The sequence below is a fragment of the Peromyscus eremicus genome, chromosome 7 (genome assembly GCF_949786415.1).
Source record: "Peromyscus eremicus chromosome 7, PerEre_H2_v1, whole genome shotgun sequence".
In the NCBI taxonomy this organism is placed as follows: domain Eukaryota; kingdom Metazoa; phylum Chordata; class Mammalia; order Rodentia; family Cricetidae; genus Peromyscus; species Peromyscus eremicus.
The window spans coordinates 16,291,173-16,310,841 of NC_081422.1; the positions used below are offsets into that span (position 1 = coordinate 16,291,173).

The 19,669-nt window shown below is 43.0% G+C and overlaps 1 protein-coding gene and 1 long non-coding RNA gene across 4 annotated transcripts in view; one reads left to right on the forward strand and one right to left on the reverse strand.

Moving 5' to 3' along the window:
- Positions 1 to 16,566, reverse strand: part of LOC131914751 (zinc finger protein OZF-like) — a 32,211-nt gene extending 15,645 nt beyond the window's left edge. Inside the window, exons 1-2 of one of the 2 annotated variants that reach the window (XM_059267383.1) lie at positions 16,318 to 16,566; positions 15,976 to 16,087 (exon numbers count right to left, since the gene is read on the reverse strand). The gene's annotated coding sequence lies outside the window, so the exon portion shown is untranslated. The remainder of the gene's footprint in view (positions 1 to 15,975; positions 16,088 to 16,317) is intronic. The other variant, XM_059267384.1, reaches the window with a different exon arrangement.
- On the forward strand, positions 16,294 to 17,122 carry LOC131914755 (uncharacterized). 2 transcript variants are annotated; one of them, XR_009380188.1, is made up of 2 exons: positions 16,294 to 16,550; positions 16,735 to 17,122. It is a non-coding gene; the product is annotated as an uncharacterized LOC131914755 (long non-coding RNA). The 2 variants fall into 2 exon arrangements; XR_009380187.1 differs by having other exon boundaries at positions 16,761 to 17,122.
- Positions 17,123 to 19,669: the final 2,547 nt, after the last annotated feature.

Genomic DNA, 19,669 nt, shown 5'->3' on the forward strand with positions numbered 1-19,669 from the left:
TTCATATTGGCACAGGGTCAAGGACGAGTCAGAATCTGCCCAGCTCTTTTGTATGGCATACTTTTTTAAATAAAGAGTACCAGGCATTTAAAAGAAAAAGTGCAAGTTTGTCTTTTTCTTCTTCTCTCTTTATCCAACCCCCCTCCCAACAGGAAGACCTAATTGGCCTTGAACTCACAGCCCTGCCTCTACCTTCTGAGTGTTGGCATGTGCCAACTAGTCCTTCTTTTCATGCTGGGGACAGAACCCAGAACCTTGTGGTTTACCACTGAAACTGTATCCCCACCAAAAAGGTTGACTTTTTTGTTTTCATTTCTTCCAATAATTTCCTTCATTTTTCTTTTATTGTTACCTTGCAACATATAGTTTAAAGACTGGCTCTTTAAAAAAAGAAATGAAAACCAAGTACGATAGGGGAAGCTTTGTGAACCCAGCACTGTGAAGACAGAAGCAAGAAGATCTTAAAGCCAGCCTGGGCTAAACAGCAATATTTATCTTTAAATCAACAACAATAAAACAAACAAAACAAACAAACAAAAAACCCCAGAGCTGTAATTCCAGTTACTGAGGTGGCTGAAGCAAAATGATAGGATTGAAAGCTCAAAGCTGGCTTGGGCTACAGAATGAGTTCAAGGCCGGCATGGGCAAGTTAGTGGGATCCTGTCCCAAAAGGAAAAAGAGCTAAGGATGTAGCTCAGTGATAGAGCGAGCCCTTGCCTAGCATATGTCACAGCCTAGGTTCAATTCCCAGTACCAACGCCCCCCACACACATAAATAAATAAGGGCCAGTGAGATGACTGGGCAGGCAAAGGTTCTTACTGCTAAGCCCGATGACTTGAGTCCTATCTATGCCCATGTCCCACGTGGTAGAACGAGGGAACGGACTCCTGAAAGTTGTCCTCTGACTGCCACATTTACACTGTGGCCTGTGTTCTCTCCCCACAAATAGATTTCATAAAGCCAATAGAACACCAGCCTACCTAGTGCTCCACACAGTGGCATTTCAATGAACCCTAAAAGTCCCATAGCTCATTATCCACCAACAAAATTCACCCTCACAAAATCCCTATGCAGTTATAGTTGATGAATCTAAAGTGCTGGACTAGATAATGTCCTAAAAATCACATTTAGACTCCAGGAAAAATAGAGCCCACTACGATTATCCCTAGAATCTTGTCCTTCTGGTCCCTTGCTACCCCATGCTAGGGCCTCTCAGATACAGAAAGTAGCAGTGCTCCTTACAGTGGGAAAGACATTTGGTAAAATCCCATGAATGCCAACATTCCTGTGGGTGACTGCAGTGCAGTGCCAACTATGGCTCCTGCCTCGGGAGTCCAAACAGATGCTGCTGTAACTGCCAGCAGCAGTTACTTGTTTACTCTTCAGCCAATGTTGGGCTAGAACTTCAGGGCTCATGCATGGTAGCTAAGTACTTTCCCACAATATCCCCAACCATGATGGTATCTTTTGTTGAGATACTGTCTTACTCCATAGCCTAAGCTGATCTCAAACTTACAGCAATTCTCCTGTCTCAGCTTTCCAATGGGAGTGTTTTTTTCAAAAAAAAAAAAATAAATTATTTTGGATTTGTGAAATGGCTCATTGAGTAGTTGCCATCAAGTCTGACAACCTGAGTTTGATTCCCAGATCCTCAATGATGAAGAAAAGATAGCCAACTTCTCCAAATTGTCCTCTGGCCTCAACGTATGTGCCATGGCATGAGCATACCCCACTACACACACAAAATAAATAAATGGAAAAAATTAATTTTGTAAGTCTTTAAAGTTTAAAAAAAAAAGCACTTTTATTTACTTGTGTATGTGGCTGTACTCACCTGTGCAGGCATATGTGGAAACCAGAGATTGATGTTTGGAGTCTTCCTCTACAGCTCTTATTTTTTGAGACGGTATCTCTTGCTAAATTTGAGGATTTCTGTTTAGACTAGCCTGGCAAGTCAGTGGGCTCCAAGAATCCAACTCTCCTGGCACCCCTCTAGTACTGTAGTTACAGGCCCACACCACCATATCCAACTTATTTTTTTAGTATGGGTACTAGACTCAAACCCACCCACATTCCCTGCTTGCAAAGCCATCTCCCCAGTCCTCAAAGTTTTTTAAGTGTGCTTAAAACTCAGATCTGGACAGGCGTTGGTGGTGCAAGCCTTTAATCCCAGCACTCGGGAGGCAGAGCCAGGCGGATCTCTGTGAGTTCGAGGCCAGCCTGGGCTACCAAGTGAGCTCCAGGAAAGGCGCAAAGCTACACAGAGAAATCTTGTCTCAAAAAAACAAAAAACAAAAAAAAAAACTCAGATCTGTTAACCTGCAGACCCACTTAAGATCTAAGACCCTGCCAGGTGTGGTGGTGAACACACCTGTAATTCCTGCACTATGGAGGCTGAGGCAGGATGTTCACAAGTTTGAGGCAGACTTGGCTACATAGTATGATTCTGTCCAAAATAAATAATAAATTAATGAATTTTTAAAAAATCTAGAAGGACAGGAACACTACAAGGCTATTAGTACAAAACACAAAACCTAAGTTATCAGGACAAAAGACAACCATGGCCAATATCAAATATTTTTCAAGGGAAACTAGGGTACTGATCAATAGACTATAAACAGGGAGTGAGATCTTGGGGGATCACTCTCTCATGGCCAAAAAACTTACACTGGAGAAACATGTGAACTAAAGATTTACTCACAGGTGCTAGAGAGGAACACAAACAGAAAAAACAGGGAACCACAGAACAAAGGAGCTGTACCAAACTGGGGGACACCTGAGAGAAAGTGAAGGCCTACAGAAAGGTTCCTGTCAGAGACATGATCCCTCACACAGCATGTCCAGAGGCGGGGTCTTGAGACTGATGACTCAAGAAGGCTTGACCTCATCAGTGGTTCACCTAGCTGATGGATTCACAACTTGACAGGTGTCTTAATGTGTTTCTGTCGCTGTGATAAAATACCCTGACCAAAGTAGCTTAAGGAAGAGTGTATTTTGGCTCACAGTTCTAGGGTACAGTTAACCACAGCAAAGTCATGATGGTAGGAGCGTGAGGCAGCTGGTCACACTGCATCTGCAGTCAGAAAACAGGAGGTAATGAATACTGCTGCTCAGTTCCTCCCAGTCCAAGACCCAGTCCATAAAATCATGCTGTCTATATTTAGGGTGCCACCGACCCAAATTTGCCTAATCTAGATAATCTCTCCCAGGTATGCCCAAAGGCTCATTTCCTGGACAATTTTAGGTACTATCAAGTGGAAAATCAGTATAAACCATCACTGGTGACCTTATTGAAAGATGGTATATACTTCCACAGGACCCAGTTGGAGGACCCAGTTGGAGGACCTAGGTCACTAGGGGCTCCCTTTGAAGGGTATGTCTTATCAAGAGGTAGAGGAAGGAAGATTAGAAGTTCAAGGCCATCCTCAGCTACATAGTTCAAGACCACTCTGGGCTAAATGAGACATCATCTTTAAAAAAAGAAAATTAAAATATAAGTTGGGCCTGGGGCTGGAGAGATGGCTCAGAGGTTAAGAGCATTGGCAGCTCTTCCAGAGGTCCTGAGTTTAATTCCCAGCAACCACATGGTGGCTCACACCCATCTATATAATGAAATCTGGTGCCCTCTTCTGGTATGCAGATAGATAGAACGCCATATACATAAAATAAGTAAATCCTTTTTTTTTAGATTTATTTATTTATTATGTACACAAAGTGGGCGCCAGATCTCATTACAGATGGTGGTGAGCCACCATGTGGGTGCTGGGAATTGAACTCAGGACCTCTGGAAGAGCAGTTGGTGCTCTTAACCTCTGAGCCATCTCTCCAGGCCCCAAAATAAATAAGTCTTAAGAAAAAAAAAAAAAAGTTGTGCCTGGAAGCTGAAAAGCAAAGACTGATTTTGAGACCAGCAAGAGGAAAATAGTGAGATCCTGTTACACAAAAACAAAATAGGTATAGCTCATTGGGAGAACACTTGCCTAGTATTTCTGAGGCATAGTATTTCATGTTCAGCACCACAAAAATATACAATGAAATTATACAATGAACTATGCAATGCAGGGGCCAGATGGCTCAGAGGTATAGTATATTGCTTTTCAGAAGGATCTGGGTTCAATTCCTAGCACCCACATAGCATCTCACAACCATCTATAACTCCCAATTCCAGGGAATTTGACACTCTCTTCTGGCCTCTGAGAGTACGTCATGCACAGATATACATACAGGCAAAACACCCATACAAATAAAATACAATAAATTTTTATTAAAAAACTCTACATGGTACAGTTAGTAAAAAATAGGAGTGTGAAGGGTAGATGGAGGGATCTCTCTGGACTCAAATGAAAGCCACACTCTTAAGCTTCCACAACGCCCTGAGCTTCCCTGACCAGGGAAGCATTATGCCCACTGGTTGCTCAGAAGGCAACCTTTGACCTACTTGAAAACTCTCATTCCGAGGAGATAACTGGAAACAGGGAGTTCATTTTTCTAAAGAACTTTCAAAAGCACTTGCTGCTGTTACTAGACTCATGACTATTACTAAACTCAGGGACAATCTATTGTACAACACCAAAGTCGATACCCCATATAATAGAATTGCAAGCTAGAAATACAGGTCTTGGCACACCATGACGTACAATACATCCACTGAACACACTGACTACAACTAACAAATAGGTAAGATAGGTAGTGGAGGGTGTGGGTATGAGTATGTGTATGTGACTAGATGCAAATGCATGTGCACATGCTGAGGCCAGAAGAGAATGAAAGGATGTCCTTTGACCTACATAATCACAAATACATGCACACCTACAAAATAAGAAAGTCATCCTTGGCTAATGAGTAAGTTCTAGGCTAGACTGGGATACATGAGACTCTGCCTCCAAAAAAATTAATTTTTGTATCCAATAAATCCTTATTCTGCGGGTTGGTGGTACACACCTTTAATCTCAGCACTAGGGAGGCAGAGGCAAGTGGATCTCAGTGAGTCTAGACCAGCCTGGTCTACAGAGCGTGTTCCAGGACAGCCAGGGCTACACTGAGAAACCCTGTCTCGAAAAAAACAAAAACAAAAACAATAAAAAATTAATAAATCCTTGGACTACTTTTCCCAGGTAGACTACCGAACAACAAACTAAAAGAAGGAACTACTGGGCTAGCAACATGGCTCAGCAAGTAAGACAGATAACTGAGTTAATCCCGCAACCCCCATAAGCAGCATGAATATGCCCACTCTCACACCTACAGATCAGAGAGAGGGACACACACACAACTTTGGAGAGTAGGGTTTGAGACAGGGTCTCACTATGTAGCCTTGGCTGGCCTGGTACTCACTATGTGGACCAGGTTGGCTTTGAACTCACAGATCTGCCTGCCTGTTTCCCGCCCCAAAGTGCTGGGATTAAAGGCCACCAAGCCTGGGATAAATGAGTATTTTTTTGAAGAAAGATTTATTTTGCTCAGTTTGTGAGGGATCAGGCCAGGGGAGCTTGGTGCACGTGCTTGGTCAGAGCATCACTGTGGCAGGAAGCAGAGCAACACAGTAACAACAAGCTAAGGCAAGACACAACCCCCACGAACATGCTCAATGGCCTTTCTTCAGTCAGGCCCCATCATGTTCCAATAGTTTACACAGACGTTGAATCCATCAATGGATCAAATCATTCATTAAGCTAAAGCCCTCATACTCTAATCCTTTCTGGAACCATCCTCACAGAAATACCCAGAGCTGTACTCATTAACTGACTGGACATCACTCAATCCAAGTAAGCTGACAGTCTCCCTTCAACTTTTCCTATACACAGCAGCTCATGAGGGATTTACGCTTGGCTTTATTTCCCTTAATACAACATCCACCATGTTCATCCATGTTGCCGCAAATGACAGAATTTTCTTCATTTTAAACCGATCTCCAGTCACTTTTAAGAATTCCAGTTTTAGTCAGGCGGTGGTGCGCACGCCTTTAATCCCAGCACTCAGGAGGCAGAGGCAAGTGAATCTCTCAGTTCGAGCCCAGTGTGGTCTACAGATTGAGTTCCAGGACAGCCAGGGCTACCCAGAGAAAAAGCCTGTGGCGGGGAGTGGGGTGGATTCCAGTTTTAAAAGAGCACAGGCTGTATTATAAGCTTCTCCAGCATTTAGCTCAAATGACCTTGCAGACCAAGGAAAGCAAGGTACTGCTAATGGTCCCTGACAAGGACCAGAGGAAACTCAATGCACAGTTTTCAGGGAATATGGACCAAATCTGTGACACTTTCTGGATGAAGCTACTCTCAAAAGGAAGAACATCTTAGCCCTGGCATATGATAAAGGCTGAACAACTACAAACTATCAATATACCAAATGGCTGGAATTTCCTAAAGTTATTGAGTCATCTGATCCACCAAGCCATATGTTTGGGCATGTAACAACAATCTGCCATCAAACAGGAACACTACAGCAAACACTGCACTCAAGCTGGGTGTGGTAGTGGTGTACACCTATAATTCCAGGACTTAGGAGGCTGAGGCACGAGAATCAACACCAGCATAATGATTATACCAAGACAAAGAAGACACTGAATGGGCTGATGATGTGAATCAATGGGTAGCATGCTTGGCTAGCATACATGAAGCCTGTGTCCCTTCCCTAGCACTACATAAAACCAGAGATAGGAGCACCTACCTTTGTACTCAATACTACGAAGGTAGAGGCAGGAGAATCAGGGACTGAAAGTCATCCTTAGTATTCAAGGCTGGCACAGGTTACATGAGACCCAATCTCCTCCAAAAAGGAAGGAAGAAAAATTACAAAATCCTAAGGTCTGTCAACTCCAGTGAACACAAGTAAACTATAAGAACTTGCAGCAAGACCTTGTGGTCGACTAGTTCAACACTGGTTTCAGTTGCATTGTTCCCAAACATAGGACAAGACCTACTTTACAAATGAACCTGCACGACTTATCAGCACCACCTGAAAGGCCAGCAGAGGCATCAAGTTCTATGGTCTCCCTGAACTCTGAAGATTAGTATTTATGGAATATCATCCCAGTGAAGAGAGCTGAGAAGCAGGCAAAGCATTTGCCATGCAAGCATGAAGACCTCACTTCAAATCCCCAGAAACCATGCAAAACCCAGAAGCAGCAGAAGCATAGATGTCTGCAAACAAGGGTGCCTACAGGAAGGTGGGAAGTAGAAACAGAAGCAGCCCAGAAATGCCAAAGTCTGTTGGACATAGTGGAAAAACAGACTCAAAACAAGGTAGAAGGCAAGGACCCACATCTGAGGTTGCCCCATTTCCACATTCATAAACACACACTCACAAACCCCATATACATACATACATATACACAGAGAATTTTTAAAAGCAAAATGAATGAATAAAATGTGTAGTTTAAAAAGAATCATCTCAGTAAAGAACCTCAAACAGTGTGTTTGCTGTCTGCCTTGCCAGGAGACCTATACACTAACTCACAAGGAGTTGCCAATCATTTGTCTTGACAGTCAAGGATGTACAAAGACAAGAATGGTGACAAGGACATCTGTATGGGCATTGGGGCACACACTTGTAACCCCAACCACTTGGAGAGCTAAGGAATTCCAGGTCACCCTGGGCAACACAGTGAAACTGTCTTTGTCTCTCTTTCCATCTCTCTTCCTGTCTGTCTCTCTCTCTTTCTGTCTCTGCCTGCCTCTCTCTCTCTCTCTCTCTCTCTCTCTCTCTCACACACACACACACACACACACACACACACACACACACACACACTGGATTACCTTGTGTGAAAGGATACCAAGGTATCAAGGTATTTGTGACATGCCTGAATCCCATCACAGGTAATCTAAGAGAATACGATCATTGCTCCAGGGATGCACTCAGTGGTATAGAGTGCTCATCTAGAAAGTTCAAGGCCTGGGTTACCCTCAGCCTAGGGTAAAAAGGTGACTTATCAGAGTTGTTTGCAGTGTATCTTGGAATTTCTCCTTCTACTCAAATTAGCCCTTCACCTCCCCGAAAGTGTCCAGAGTAACTGAGCTCTTGGGACTCTTGATGAACATTGGCACACCCAGGGGGCTAGAATTACTCCATGGGTAACAGCCAGAAATTTCCTCTGCCAAGATGAACTGCCAAAAGGACCTGAAGGGAGCAGGCAGCTTGAAAATGTCCTTATCATCTTTTGTATGTCCACTTGGAGATCCCAAGGAGCTGGCGGGTCCGCTGACAAAGCTTAAACAGTTCTGGGCTAGGGAGATGGATCCGCAGGCAAAGGTGCTTGCTGCAAAGCCTAATGACCTCTCTGGGACCCACAAAGAGAGAAATGACTCCTTAAAGTTGTCCTCTGACCTCTACAGGTAAGCTGAAGCACATCCTCCCTACATACAAAAATAAAATCTAATTCTATAAAACAGTAAGAGTTCTTAATACTAAGTCAATCAGGACACGCATACATTGCTGACTGAGTAGGTTATGGGAGAAACAATTTCAAAAACTACTGGCAACATCCATGAGATTCTTGTGTCCACACACTATAAAAGGTATGCTCCTGTGCATAAAATGAAAGCAAATGCCTTTGCTACCACTACAATTTGCAAGTTGCAAACTGGGAAAAAATAAAATAAAATATATATATATAATATATAAAAATATATATATATATGGATCAACAGAATAGGTGGGCTATGGTAAAACACTGAAATTCTCTGCAGTAAAAAGAAAAAGTCAAAGGCAGGACAAGAATGTACATGAACAGATGGATACACCTACAAACACATTTGTCTCTTGTTTTTCATATGTATGTCTCTGTGGTTTGCATATGTATATTCATGTTCACCTGTGGGACACTGTATCAGTCAGGGCTCTCTAGAGGAACAGAACTTACAGAATGAATATAAGCAGAAGGTGTGGCCCAGATTAAAGGGAAAGCTTTCCTCCCCAAAAGATCTGGATTAAAGGTATATCTTCCCACCTCAAAAGAGCCATATTAAAAGTGGGTCTTCCCACTTTAAGTGATTTAATTAAGAAAGTATCCCTTGGAGCTGGAAAGATGGCTCAGTGGTTAAGAGGGGACCTGGATTCAATTCCCAGCACCCACATGGCAGCTCATAACTGTCTTTAACTCCAGTGCCAGGGGATCTGACACCCTCACACAGTCACACATGCAGGCAAAACACCAATGCACATAAAATAAAATTAAGTAAGTAATTATTTTTAAGAAAGAAAGAGAGGGGGAGAGGGACGGAGGGAGGAAAGGTGGGGGGAAGGGAGAGAGAGAGGAGAAAGAAATCCCTCACAGGTACACCCAGCAGCTTGGGTTTTAGTCAATTCCAGATGTAGTTGACAACCAAGAAGTGCCATCACAAGCACACATGTAGGTGCAGGTGTGCATGTTAATGACGAGGCCTGAACTTGATTATAAAGAGTCTTCCTCGGTTGCTCTCCATCTTATTGAGAGCTTGCCGATTCAGCTAGTCTAACTAGCCAGCTTACTCAACAGATCCTTTATCTCTGCCTCCTGAGTGCTAAAATTATAGACTGGCTGCCACACCCACCCAACATTTATGTGGGCTCTAGAGATCCAAACTCCATTCTCCAGAATCCAGAAAGGGCTTTAACTACTGAGCCATCTCCCCAGCCCAAGACTCTGTGTTCTAGTACACAGTAGATGTCCCTGGGGTCCCTGGGCAATTGGTTCCAGGTGCCATGTAGATCCCAAAATATGCAGATGATTAAATCCCTTATGTAAAAAAAAAATCACAGTGTTTGTGTATTACTTATATACTTCTTGATATATCATCACCAGATTACTCACAATATCTAATACAGGTTTGAGAATGTAGCTCAGTTGGCAGAGCTTGCCTAGCATGCATGAGGCCCTCGGTTCAATCCCTGGCATGGCACAGCATAAACTAGGTATTGGCACATGCCTGTAACCTCAGCATTAGGAAGTGTAGACAGAAGATTAGGAGTTTAAGATTACCCTTAGATATTGAGTTCAAGGCAAGCCTGGGCAACATGAGAGCCTGACTCAAAAAACAAAACAAAAAGCCCCAATATAATAATATACAAGCTATGTGGTTGTTACACTACATTGTTAAGAAAAGAGTGGTGCCGGGCAGCAGTGGTGCACTCCTTTAATCCCAGCACTGGGGAGGCAGAGGCAGTCGGATTTGTGAGTTCAAGGACAGCCTGGTCTACAGATAGAGCTCCAGGACAGCCAGGACTGTTGCATAGAGAAACCCTGTCTGGAAAAATCAAAAAAAAAAAAAAAGAAAAAAAAAAAAGAAAAAGAAGAAGAAGGAGGAGGAGGAGAAGGAGGAGGAGAAGAAAATGGTAAAAGTCTATACATGTACAATATTGATGCAATCACTGAGTCAGGTAAAGATAGGATGCAGCTGTAATACCAGCATTTAGGAGGCTGAGATGAGAGGAGTACAAGTTCAAGGCTAGCCTATACTACACAGTGAGTTTCAGAACAGCCTCAGCTACATACATAGTGAGACTATCCTTGCACCCCCACCCCACCCCAAAAAACACCAGTGGGTGTGGTGATGTAAGCTTGTAGGCCAGCAGATAGGAAGAGGACAGTGAATTTGAGGCTATTTTGAGCTACAGAGCAAAACTCCCTCTCAAAAAAAAGATGCAACAAATGCCTACATAATACATGTCAGAACAATGTAACCCTTTCTTCTAATACAGTAGGCTGAGTCAGGACTTTACAGAGAACAGATGAGTACATGTGAAATTGGTTCTACACAAAAAATTTTTGCCTTCAGTTCCATTTCAGACTCAAGGGAAAGCATTCCTCAGAAGACACTGGAAATGAGACTGTCACCGGGTCATTTGAGCTTTGTCTAGCAACAGATACCTAATCAAAAGGCAAGGGGACACTAAACAATCCATGGGCTAGAGTAATTGTTCCCCACTACCAAAGAGAAAGTGAGATACGAGGATACATTCAAGATAAAAAGGAAGTCTGGAGTCTCATATACTTCTATGATGCATAAAGTTAACAGAAAGTTACAACTGAAAATAAAACAAAAGGAAAGGACTACAGAGATGGCTCAGTGGATAAGAGTGTGCACTGCTCTCAGAGAATCAGTCAATTCCCAGCAGCCATGTTGGCAGCTCACAATTGCTTATAACTCCAATTCCAGGGAGATCCAACTCCTCTGGCCTTTGGACGAACACACACACACACACACACACACACACACACACACACACACACACCTAAACACCAATAAAAAGGAGAGAGAAAAGAAGAGAATGAAGGGTATTCTGTCAGATATATAACCCAGCACAATATTCTTGCTGAAGGAAATATGGGAACAATACCTGAAAAAGCAACCATGAGGGAGGGAAAAAAAAAGGTAAAGGCCAGGGGTAGCGGCACACATCTGCAGTTATAACAATTGGGAATTTGAGGGAGGAGGATAGGGAATTCAAGGCCAGCCTAGGCTATAAGTGTGAGGCCAGCCTAAGCTACATGAGAAGAGTGGCAGTCCTTTTCTATTGGATTGTAATAACTGTGTCCAAGCATTCAATCTCTTTTCCATTTTTCTCTGCAAACACTGGAGATTAAATTTGTTTTATTCTTCTCCTTTTGAAACCAAATCTCATTATATAGCCCACATTGACCTTATACTCACAATCCTACCATTACCAAGTTCAGCTTCTAATTCAGCTCCCTCTACCCTTTCTGGTATTGGGGATGGAACCTAAGGCCTCACATATGCTACCACTGAGATAGCCAACCCTCTTTTTTACTTATTTTGAGAAAAGGTCTCACTAAGTTGACTAGACTGGCATTGAATTCACTTTATAACCCTTAATGGCCTTGACTTTTCAATCTTCTTACCCTTCTTCCCAGTAGCTGGGATTACAGGTCTGAGTCACCAGTCCCAGCTCTAATATAATCTTCGGGGTAACAATACTATTCACTCAGAATGTGTCTAAATATGAGGATTAATGAATATGGTTTGTGATAGTGACATCACGTCTATGTCTATGAGGGACTGTTTCTCCTCACTCTGGGGAAGAGTTACAATTTCCTTTGTATTCTCTTAGCTAGACTATAAACTTGTTTAATTACTATTACAAACGTCAAATACATGCAAAAGAGCTGAGCAACCACACTGTGGACTGCAGTATGCCTCAAGTTCTCCTTCAATACATGCTACATAACACAACACTAGTTTTTTTCCTCTTTCACCTTTGCTACTTGCTATGTAGCTCAGGCTAGTCCTGAGTTGCACCTGCCTGTCTTCCCGGTGCTATGACGTGTCCATCAACATACTCAGTCATGTGACATGTTAAGCCAGTAAATGTGTTAAAACTTGTTAGGCACTAATTAGTAAGTATACGCATGTTCTTCTTTTATTTTTTTAAACAAGTGTTTTCTGATGAAGTCAAATCCATGATTTGACAGGGGCAGGCATGCTTGTGTGGAGGACAGAAATGCAGCTCAGTGGTACAGCACTTGTTTAGCATTCACAAGGCCCTGGATTCCAAGGGTAGGAAAAGGAGAAGATGGCAGAGAAATTCATCTGTGTGTGGTATCTAGCATTGATTTACCCCTCCAATTTACTGTAAGACAAGTATCCTGTCTCTACCTACTAAGTACCAGAATTACAGGAATGTATGCTATAGTCAAGTGTATGCAGAACCAGAGCTAGAACCCAGGGCTTTCTACATACTAGGCAAGCACTCTGCCAGCTGAACCATATCCCCAGCCCTCGCAGTTGTTTCTAACTGAATACAATTTTAGACAATAATTGTCAATACTTTCAATAATATTCACATTTAAATAATATTTAAATAGCTTTTACTTTTATACTAATACTATAATATCAGAACATCCACATCAAACACTTAGCAGACGCTACTAATAGTTCAAATTATTTCTCCACTAACTTCTGTCACCAGTGTTATACGTACAGCCTTACTAACTGCATGGTAACAACTCCTCATTAATTTTTCTGTTCAGTTGGTTGGGTTTTCTGAGACAAGGTCTCATGTAGCTTAGGTTTACTTGGAACTCAGTATGTCACTCAGGTTGGCCTAGAACTCAAGATCCTCCTGCTTCCCCTCCGAAATACTGGGATTACAGGTGTTCACTACCATGCCTAGCTTTCTCTCATTTTTTTTGACTCCTCTGACACCATCAATTTTTAATCTATGTCCCTTAAAGGGCGAATATAGAAGAAAACATGAATGTTGTCAAGCCAAAGTATCCCTTGACATTTTCAGCTACACCATACTGGCAGGGGAGCCTTCTGGTCATTATCCCTGGAGTGGTTCCAACTCATGTCACTATCTGTTAAGCAGTCACACGGGACCAGTTCCTCCTGTAAGAACTAGAACATTCCCCCAGGGAAACTGAGTCCTAGTTTGGATATGGGAAACCCAAGGCAGTCTAAAAACCACTCAAAGAGGCTCTGACTGTTCAGGAACAAAAACATTTCCTAAGATTAATAATTAGCATAGGTGAATTTTCTATCCTGTTTTGTCTCGCTATTGTGATTATTTTATTTTATAGGTATGAGTGTTTTGCATGTTATATCTGTGTACCACTTGCATGCCTGGTGCACATGGAGGCCAGAAGAGGGCACTGGATTCCCCTGGAACTGGAGTTACAGATGGTTGTAAGGTGCCATGTGAGTGCTAGAAACCGAACCCAGGTCCTCTGCAAGAGCAACCAGTATTCTTAATCACTGAGCCCCCTTGTTTATTTAGATAGGGTCTTGCTATATACCTTTGACTGGCCTCAACCTGGCAGCAATCCTCCTGCCTCTGTTTCTACCACCCAATTACTGGGATAAGAGTTTGTGTACCACCAAAGAAAATGAGTGAAATTACTGTCAAGCCTTGGATTAACTCTTGAGGCTCTCCTCTTGCACTGTACAAATATAATTAGTCACTGCTTACCATGCTCTCTCTACCTCCCACATCCTTCTCTTTCAACATGGTTATTCCTATACCCTGTCATTTAGTCTCGACTTACAACTCACTTCTCTTGAGAATGAATATGATCAAAATACATTATATGAATGTATTAAAATGTCATAATGAAACCCATTATTTTGTACAATGAATATATTCAAATTAAAGAGTATATGGAACCATTATGCTGGAAGGGAGAAGAATAAGAGGAGAAGGAAGAAAAGGAGGAAGAGAAGCACGAAGCCCAGAGAGATGGCTGAATGTATAAAGGCATTTGCCACCAAGCCCAAAGACCTAAAGTTTCCTGAGTTCTAGTCCCAGGATCCACAAGATGGAAGAAAAGAATGGACTCCAGTGGGTTGTCCTCTGACCTCACACACACCACAGAACACACATGTACTCATGTGGACAAAATAAAATGTAGCTTAAGACTAAAAGACTAGGGGTGTAACTCAATGACAGAGCACTTACCATGTCTAATGCTGTAGGTTCAGCACCCCCTCCAGTCTTTCTGTCTCTCTGTCTTTCTCTCTCTCTCTCTCTCTCTCTCTCTCTCTCTCTCACACACACACACACACACACACACTCACTTTTATTTCCTTCATGTATTCTCATATACCAATAGAATGTATTAACTCAGTAACTCAATAGAGTATATTAACTTCCAAAACTCTGATCAATTTGTAATATATTTATTCTGGGTTTTAAGAACAAGCTTAGGCTGGATTTCTTTCACTACCTCTCCCTTCCTTTGCAGAGCTGAGGATGAAACCCAAGGCCTCAAATATTCTAGGCAAGAGCTCTACCACTTCACTCACTCAGCCATCAAAGCATCAAAGTCTACAGAAAAAAAATTTTTTTTTTAAATGGGGAAAAATTTTAAATGGACAAAAATGCCAATAAAAACAAGCCATCAAAATATACACAGAAATGGGGGAAATGCCTCCTGAAAAAGTTAGTATAACAAACAACACGACTGCTCTAGGTTCAAAGATTCTAAAAGACATCTGAAATTTTCATGTAAGGACCTTAAAGAGGGAATTGAAGTGATGAACGGCTTGTCGGTTAACAGTAGGTACTGCTCTTCCAGAACCTGAGATCTGGTTCCCAACACCACACCAGGTGGCTCACAACCTCCTGTAGCTCCAGCTCCAAGGACCCCATGCCCTTTTCTGATGTCCCAGAGCAGTGCACTCGAAGGCATAAACCCACACCCCATACCTAAATATCAAATTTTTAAAAATATGTTAAAAAAAACAACAACAAAAATGTCTTAAAGAGGTCTGGGCTTATAGCTTAGTGGTAGAGAGCTTACCCAACAAGCACAAAGCCCTACATTCAATTGCCACTATCACAAAAACAAAACAAAGAAACTTTGAAGAGATCTTAGATGCAAAAACACTCAATTTTATAACAAAGAAGAATTCTGATTTCACACAAAGAAGCTATTAGATAACATTATTGTTTTTAGTTATCTTGGTTGAAACTTTACTATTAAGGTCTTACTGGGTGAATATCTTAATTTTTTAGAAGATGTATTACCCATTCTGTAAAGTATCGTGCCTGAAACTCTCAACTTATTTCAAATAGTTCACCATAAAACGTTATTTTACTTTCCCTTGGAAAAAGCCAATCAGTACTAACCTAACAAAGCCTCCATTTTTTAAAGTCTGCAAGAAGGCACAGGCCTCCAACGTTCAGACAATAGCTAACTATTTGGGCTGGGGTGTAGCTCAGCAGGAGAGTACTTAGCATCATGAGGTCCCGAGTTGCATCCCCAGCATCAAATGAGAGTAACTTGGTATCCTTACTTTTCTTCGACACAAAGGGACCCGTGTAGGGTCTATGTACGTTTATATTTACATACAGATAGACGCATCCTGCAGAAGGGTTTAAAAAAAGCTATCTTTTTTAAAAAATCAGAATGCAGTGTGTCTCAGGTAAACAGATGTCCCACGAAAGCTAAATTTTCGGATAAAACATTCCTTTCCACACACACACACATACACCCACACACAAAGAAAAAGAACGAGGAAAGGGCTGTCCTCACCCACCTTTCGGCCAAAGCTCGGCTGCAGCAAACAGAATCGCCCGGTCCGAGAATGGAAGATGCAGCGTCCCAATGTGATGCCAATGGCGGAAAGTCTATTCTTTCTGGGAGGGGGACTGGGGAGAACAATTCCACAAAGGTTACTTTGCACGGGCTTTAGAAGAAAGGTGGATGCAAACAGCTCCGGGCTGAGTCGTGATGCGCACTCGGGGCCGCGGCACCTGGAAAGGCTGCAGAACCCCGAGGACGCGCGGCCCCGCGAGCAGAGCTCGGCCCGCCCCGCCGAGGCCTACCTAGTCCTCTCCCTCCCGGTGCCGGCCCCCGCACCCCCTCACCGAATCCTCACCGAGCTGAGTGGAGAGCCCTCGGACAAACGCCGAGAAGGTCTCAGCGCTCCGAGAAAAAAAGGGGGGCAGTCGGCGTGACGTCACTTCCGCTTCCGGCTCGGAGCTATCGGCCACGTTGGAGCCCTTCAGGCCAGGGAGAAAAGCTTGTTTGTTCCCGCGTCTGGGCGGTTGCACCCTTCTTCGGGTGGGCTCGTAAGGGGAGTAGAGACTGGAAAAGAGCCGAGAGGTCGAGGTCAGAAGCGAGGCCTTGAAGGGCAGGCAGCGCGGGGCGGGCTGAGGGGCGGGACCAGGCCCGGGTGCGCCGCCGTTGATGGCGGACCGGTGGGGCGAGGATGGGGGTGGGGACGCCCCGATGGAGATGCTGCTGACAAAAGCTTTTCTGTCGGGCCTCTCCCTCACGCCCGCGGTGCCCTTAGCCATGTTGCATAATCTGCCAACCCAGGAAAAATGATCCGTCTGGTCCCTTCAGTCACGGCCGTCTCCAGACACCTTTTTGCGGACGTGTCTTTGTGTGCCTCTGGACACCGTGCCGACACCTCGGTCGTTGATTCTGATGTGGTTTTACAATAAAGGCACAACCCCCACCACCACCCAGGGCTCAATTTGTAAAGCCCCTGCCTAGCATGCACGAAGCCCTGGAATCCATCTCCAGCACCGTGAGATGGTGCCCGCCTGTCATCTCAGTGCTTGGGAGATGGAGACGAGAGGTTCAAGGCCAGCCTCCGCTACATAGTAAATTCGAAGCAAGCCTGGGATACATGAAACCCTGTCTCCGAAACAAAATAAAAATGGTCTTTCTGTAAATTCTGAGTCTTTTGAATTTTCTCTGTTTCCTTTCCCCCTCCATCTAATGTGGCTTGTTTGGGGTTTGGAGCGCGGGGGGAGTGTGTGTGTGTGTTCCCCATTGAGTCAGGGTATTTTGTAGTCCAGGCAGGATCTACTATGTAGCCCAGGCTGGCCTCTAACTCCCTAGGCTGCCAAAGGTTAACTCTGAACTTCTGAGTCTCCTGCCTCCTCCTCTGAAGTATTAAAACAGGCATGCCCATGTTGGGATTAATAAAGTACAAGGGTATTAGTGTATGTTATTCAAGAAGTTTGCCAACAGAGCTTCATCCTCTACCTCAAGTGTTAAGTTTTCTATTTCTTGGAATTTACCAAATAAATCAGCCTTTCCTACTTTACAAAAGTAATACTGATAACATGCATTCTAAAATTGTGCCTCAAGGCTTTTCTGGGTATCACTGAGTTTTCGTTGGGTGGCCTTTGGGGAGTTACTGTGAACACTAATTTATAGGCTTTTTTTTTCTAATCATTATTCACTAGGGCTGAGAATACAGTTTGGTGGCTGAGTACTTGCCTAGTACACTCAAGTCTAAGTTCAGTCTCCACTGCTGCACATGGTTTTTTTTTTTTGGTAAGTTTTTTGGAAGCTGAGGAGGCCTCACCCATAAGGGCACTTGCTGCTCCTTCTGAGGACCAGAATTCAGTTGCTAGCACCTACTTGATATGGCTCAAATTGCCTTTAACTCCAACTCCAGCAGACTTGGTGCCCTCTTCTGGTGTCTGCAGGCACTCACACTCACATGCACATAAACACAACTAAATAATAAAAATATGAATCTTAAAAAGTTATTCATAGACATTCCTGCAATCCCAACACACTCCAGAGACTGAAGCAGGAGGATCAAGAGTTGGAGGCCAGTCTGGGATGTATAGTGAGTTCAAAACCAGCCTGAACTACTGGATTGTACTAATTTGTATCACCAGCATCTCAGGGCACAATAAATGCCTCATTCTTGAATGAATAAATAAGTGAAATATAGGACACCGAGAAGAAAATTCGCTCAAGACTACTCTTTTGAATTCTGAGGACGTGTCTCAAGGGAAGCTGTGTACTTGAAAACTGCTGTATTAAAGCAGAGCTCTTGGAGGCCAGCCTCAACTACATAGTGAAACCCTGTCTATAAAAAAATAATAAAATTGTATCTGTATGTTAACAAATTTAGCTTACAGATATGTTGAATTGGCAACTCTTTTGCTGTTCTCTTCCATCTTTTCTGTATACAATGATGAGTTTGTAGGAAGAAGTCTGTATTTGTAAAGAATATTTGGGTTTCATGAAATTTTAGATAATGTGAGGCCCTAATATTTTTTTTCTGATTTTTAGTGGTGGTGGTGGTCTGCATGTGCATGGGCATGTGTGTGACAGGAAGAGCAGGCATGTACGTGGCAATGTATGGAGGTCAGAGGAGAACTTTCAGGAGTCGATTATCTATCTTCTCATAGGTTTCAGGAATGGAAGTCAGCAACGGAAATCATCTCTTTCACCCCTGAGCCAGCTTGCTGGCCCAAATAGCTTACTTTTTTAGAGACAATTTAGCAACTTGTGTACTTTCTATTTTTGGAATAATTCAGAGTAAAACTAGGTCAGGCATAGAGGCATTCACCTTTAATCCAGCACTCAGGAGGCAAATATAGGTGGATCTCTGTGAGTTCAAAGCCAGCCATCGATACAGATTTCAGAACAAAACAAAAGACAAAACTACTGTCTTATATGTGGATCCTAGCTTTGTGTGTGTGTGTGTGTGTGTGTGTGTGTGTGTGTGTGTGTGTGTGTAAGTCATGAACCTAGAAAGGGGATCATGAATGGGGTGGGAGGAGAGGTTTTAAGGAAATAGGAGTTGGGCTGGAGAGATGGCTCACTGGTTAAGAGCCCTGGTTTAATTCCTAACACATACATGGTGGCCCACAACTGTCTGTAACTTCAGCTCCAAAGATACCTGACACCCTCTTTTAGCCTCCATGGGCACCAGACATGCATATAATGCCCAGAAATACATGCAGGAAAAATACCCATACCTATACAAAAAAAAAAATTTTAAGAGGTAGAAGTAGAGGCGTTAAGCTGGAAGTGGGTAAGAGGGTACATTTTGAAGAGGTGAGAATTGCAGAAATGAATGGGGGAGGACAGTCAACCAAAACAAGGTATATATGAAAATGTCACAACGAAACCTATTACTTTGCTTACTAAAAAAAACACATGAAAGGGGCTAGAAAGATGGTTCAGCAGTGAAGAGTATTTGAATCTCTTCCTAAGGACATGAGTTTGCATCCCAGCGTCCATGTTGGGCAGGTCACAACCATCTATAACTGCAGCTCCAGAGGGTCTAACCCCAGGAGCTGTTCTGATTCAGTGCAGACAGGAGGCAGATCACCCCTATTTCTGTAAATACGTTTTAAACGAGGTTGTTGTTCTTGAAAATGTGTGCCTATGTTTATCACCTTTTAGTTTTGTAAAGACAGGTTGTACCTGGCTCAATATTTGGCCAAGCTAGCAAAATGATAAGTGTT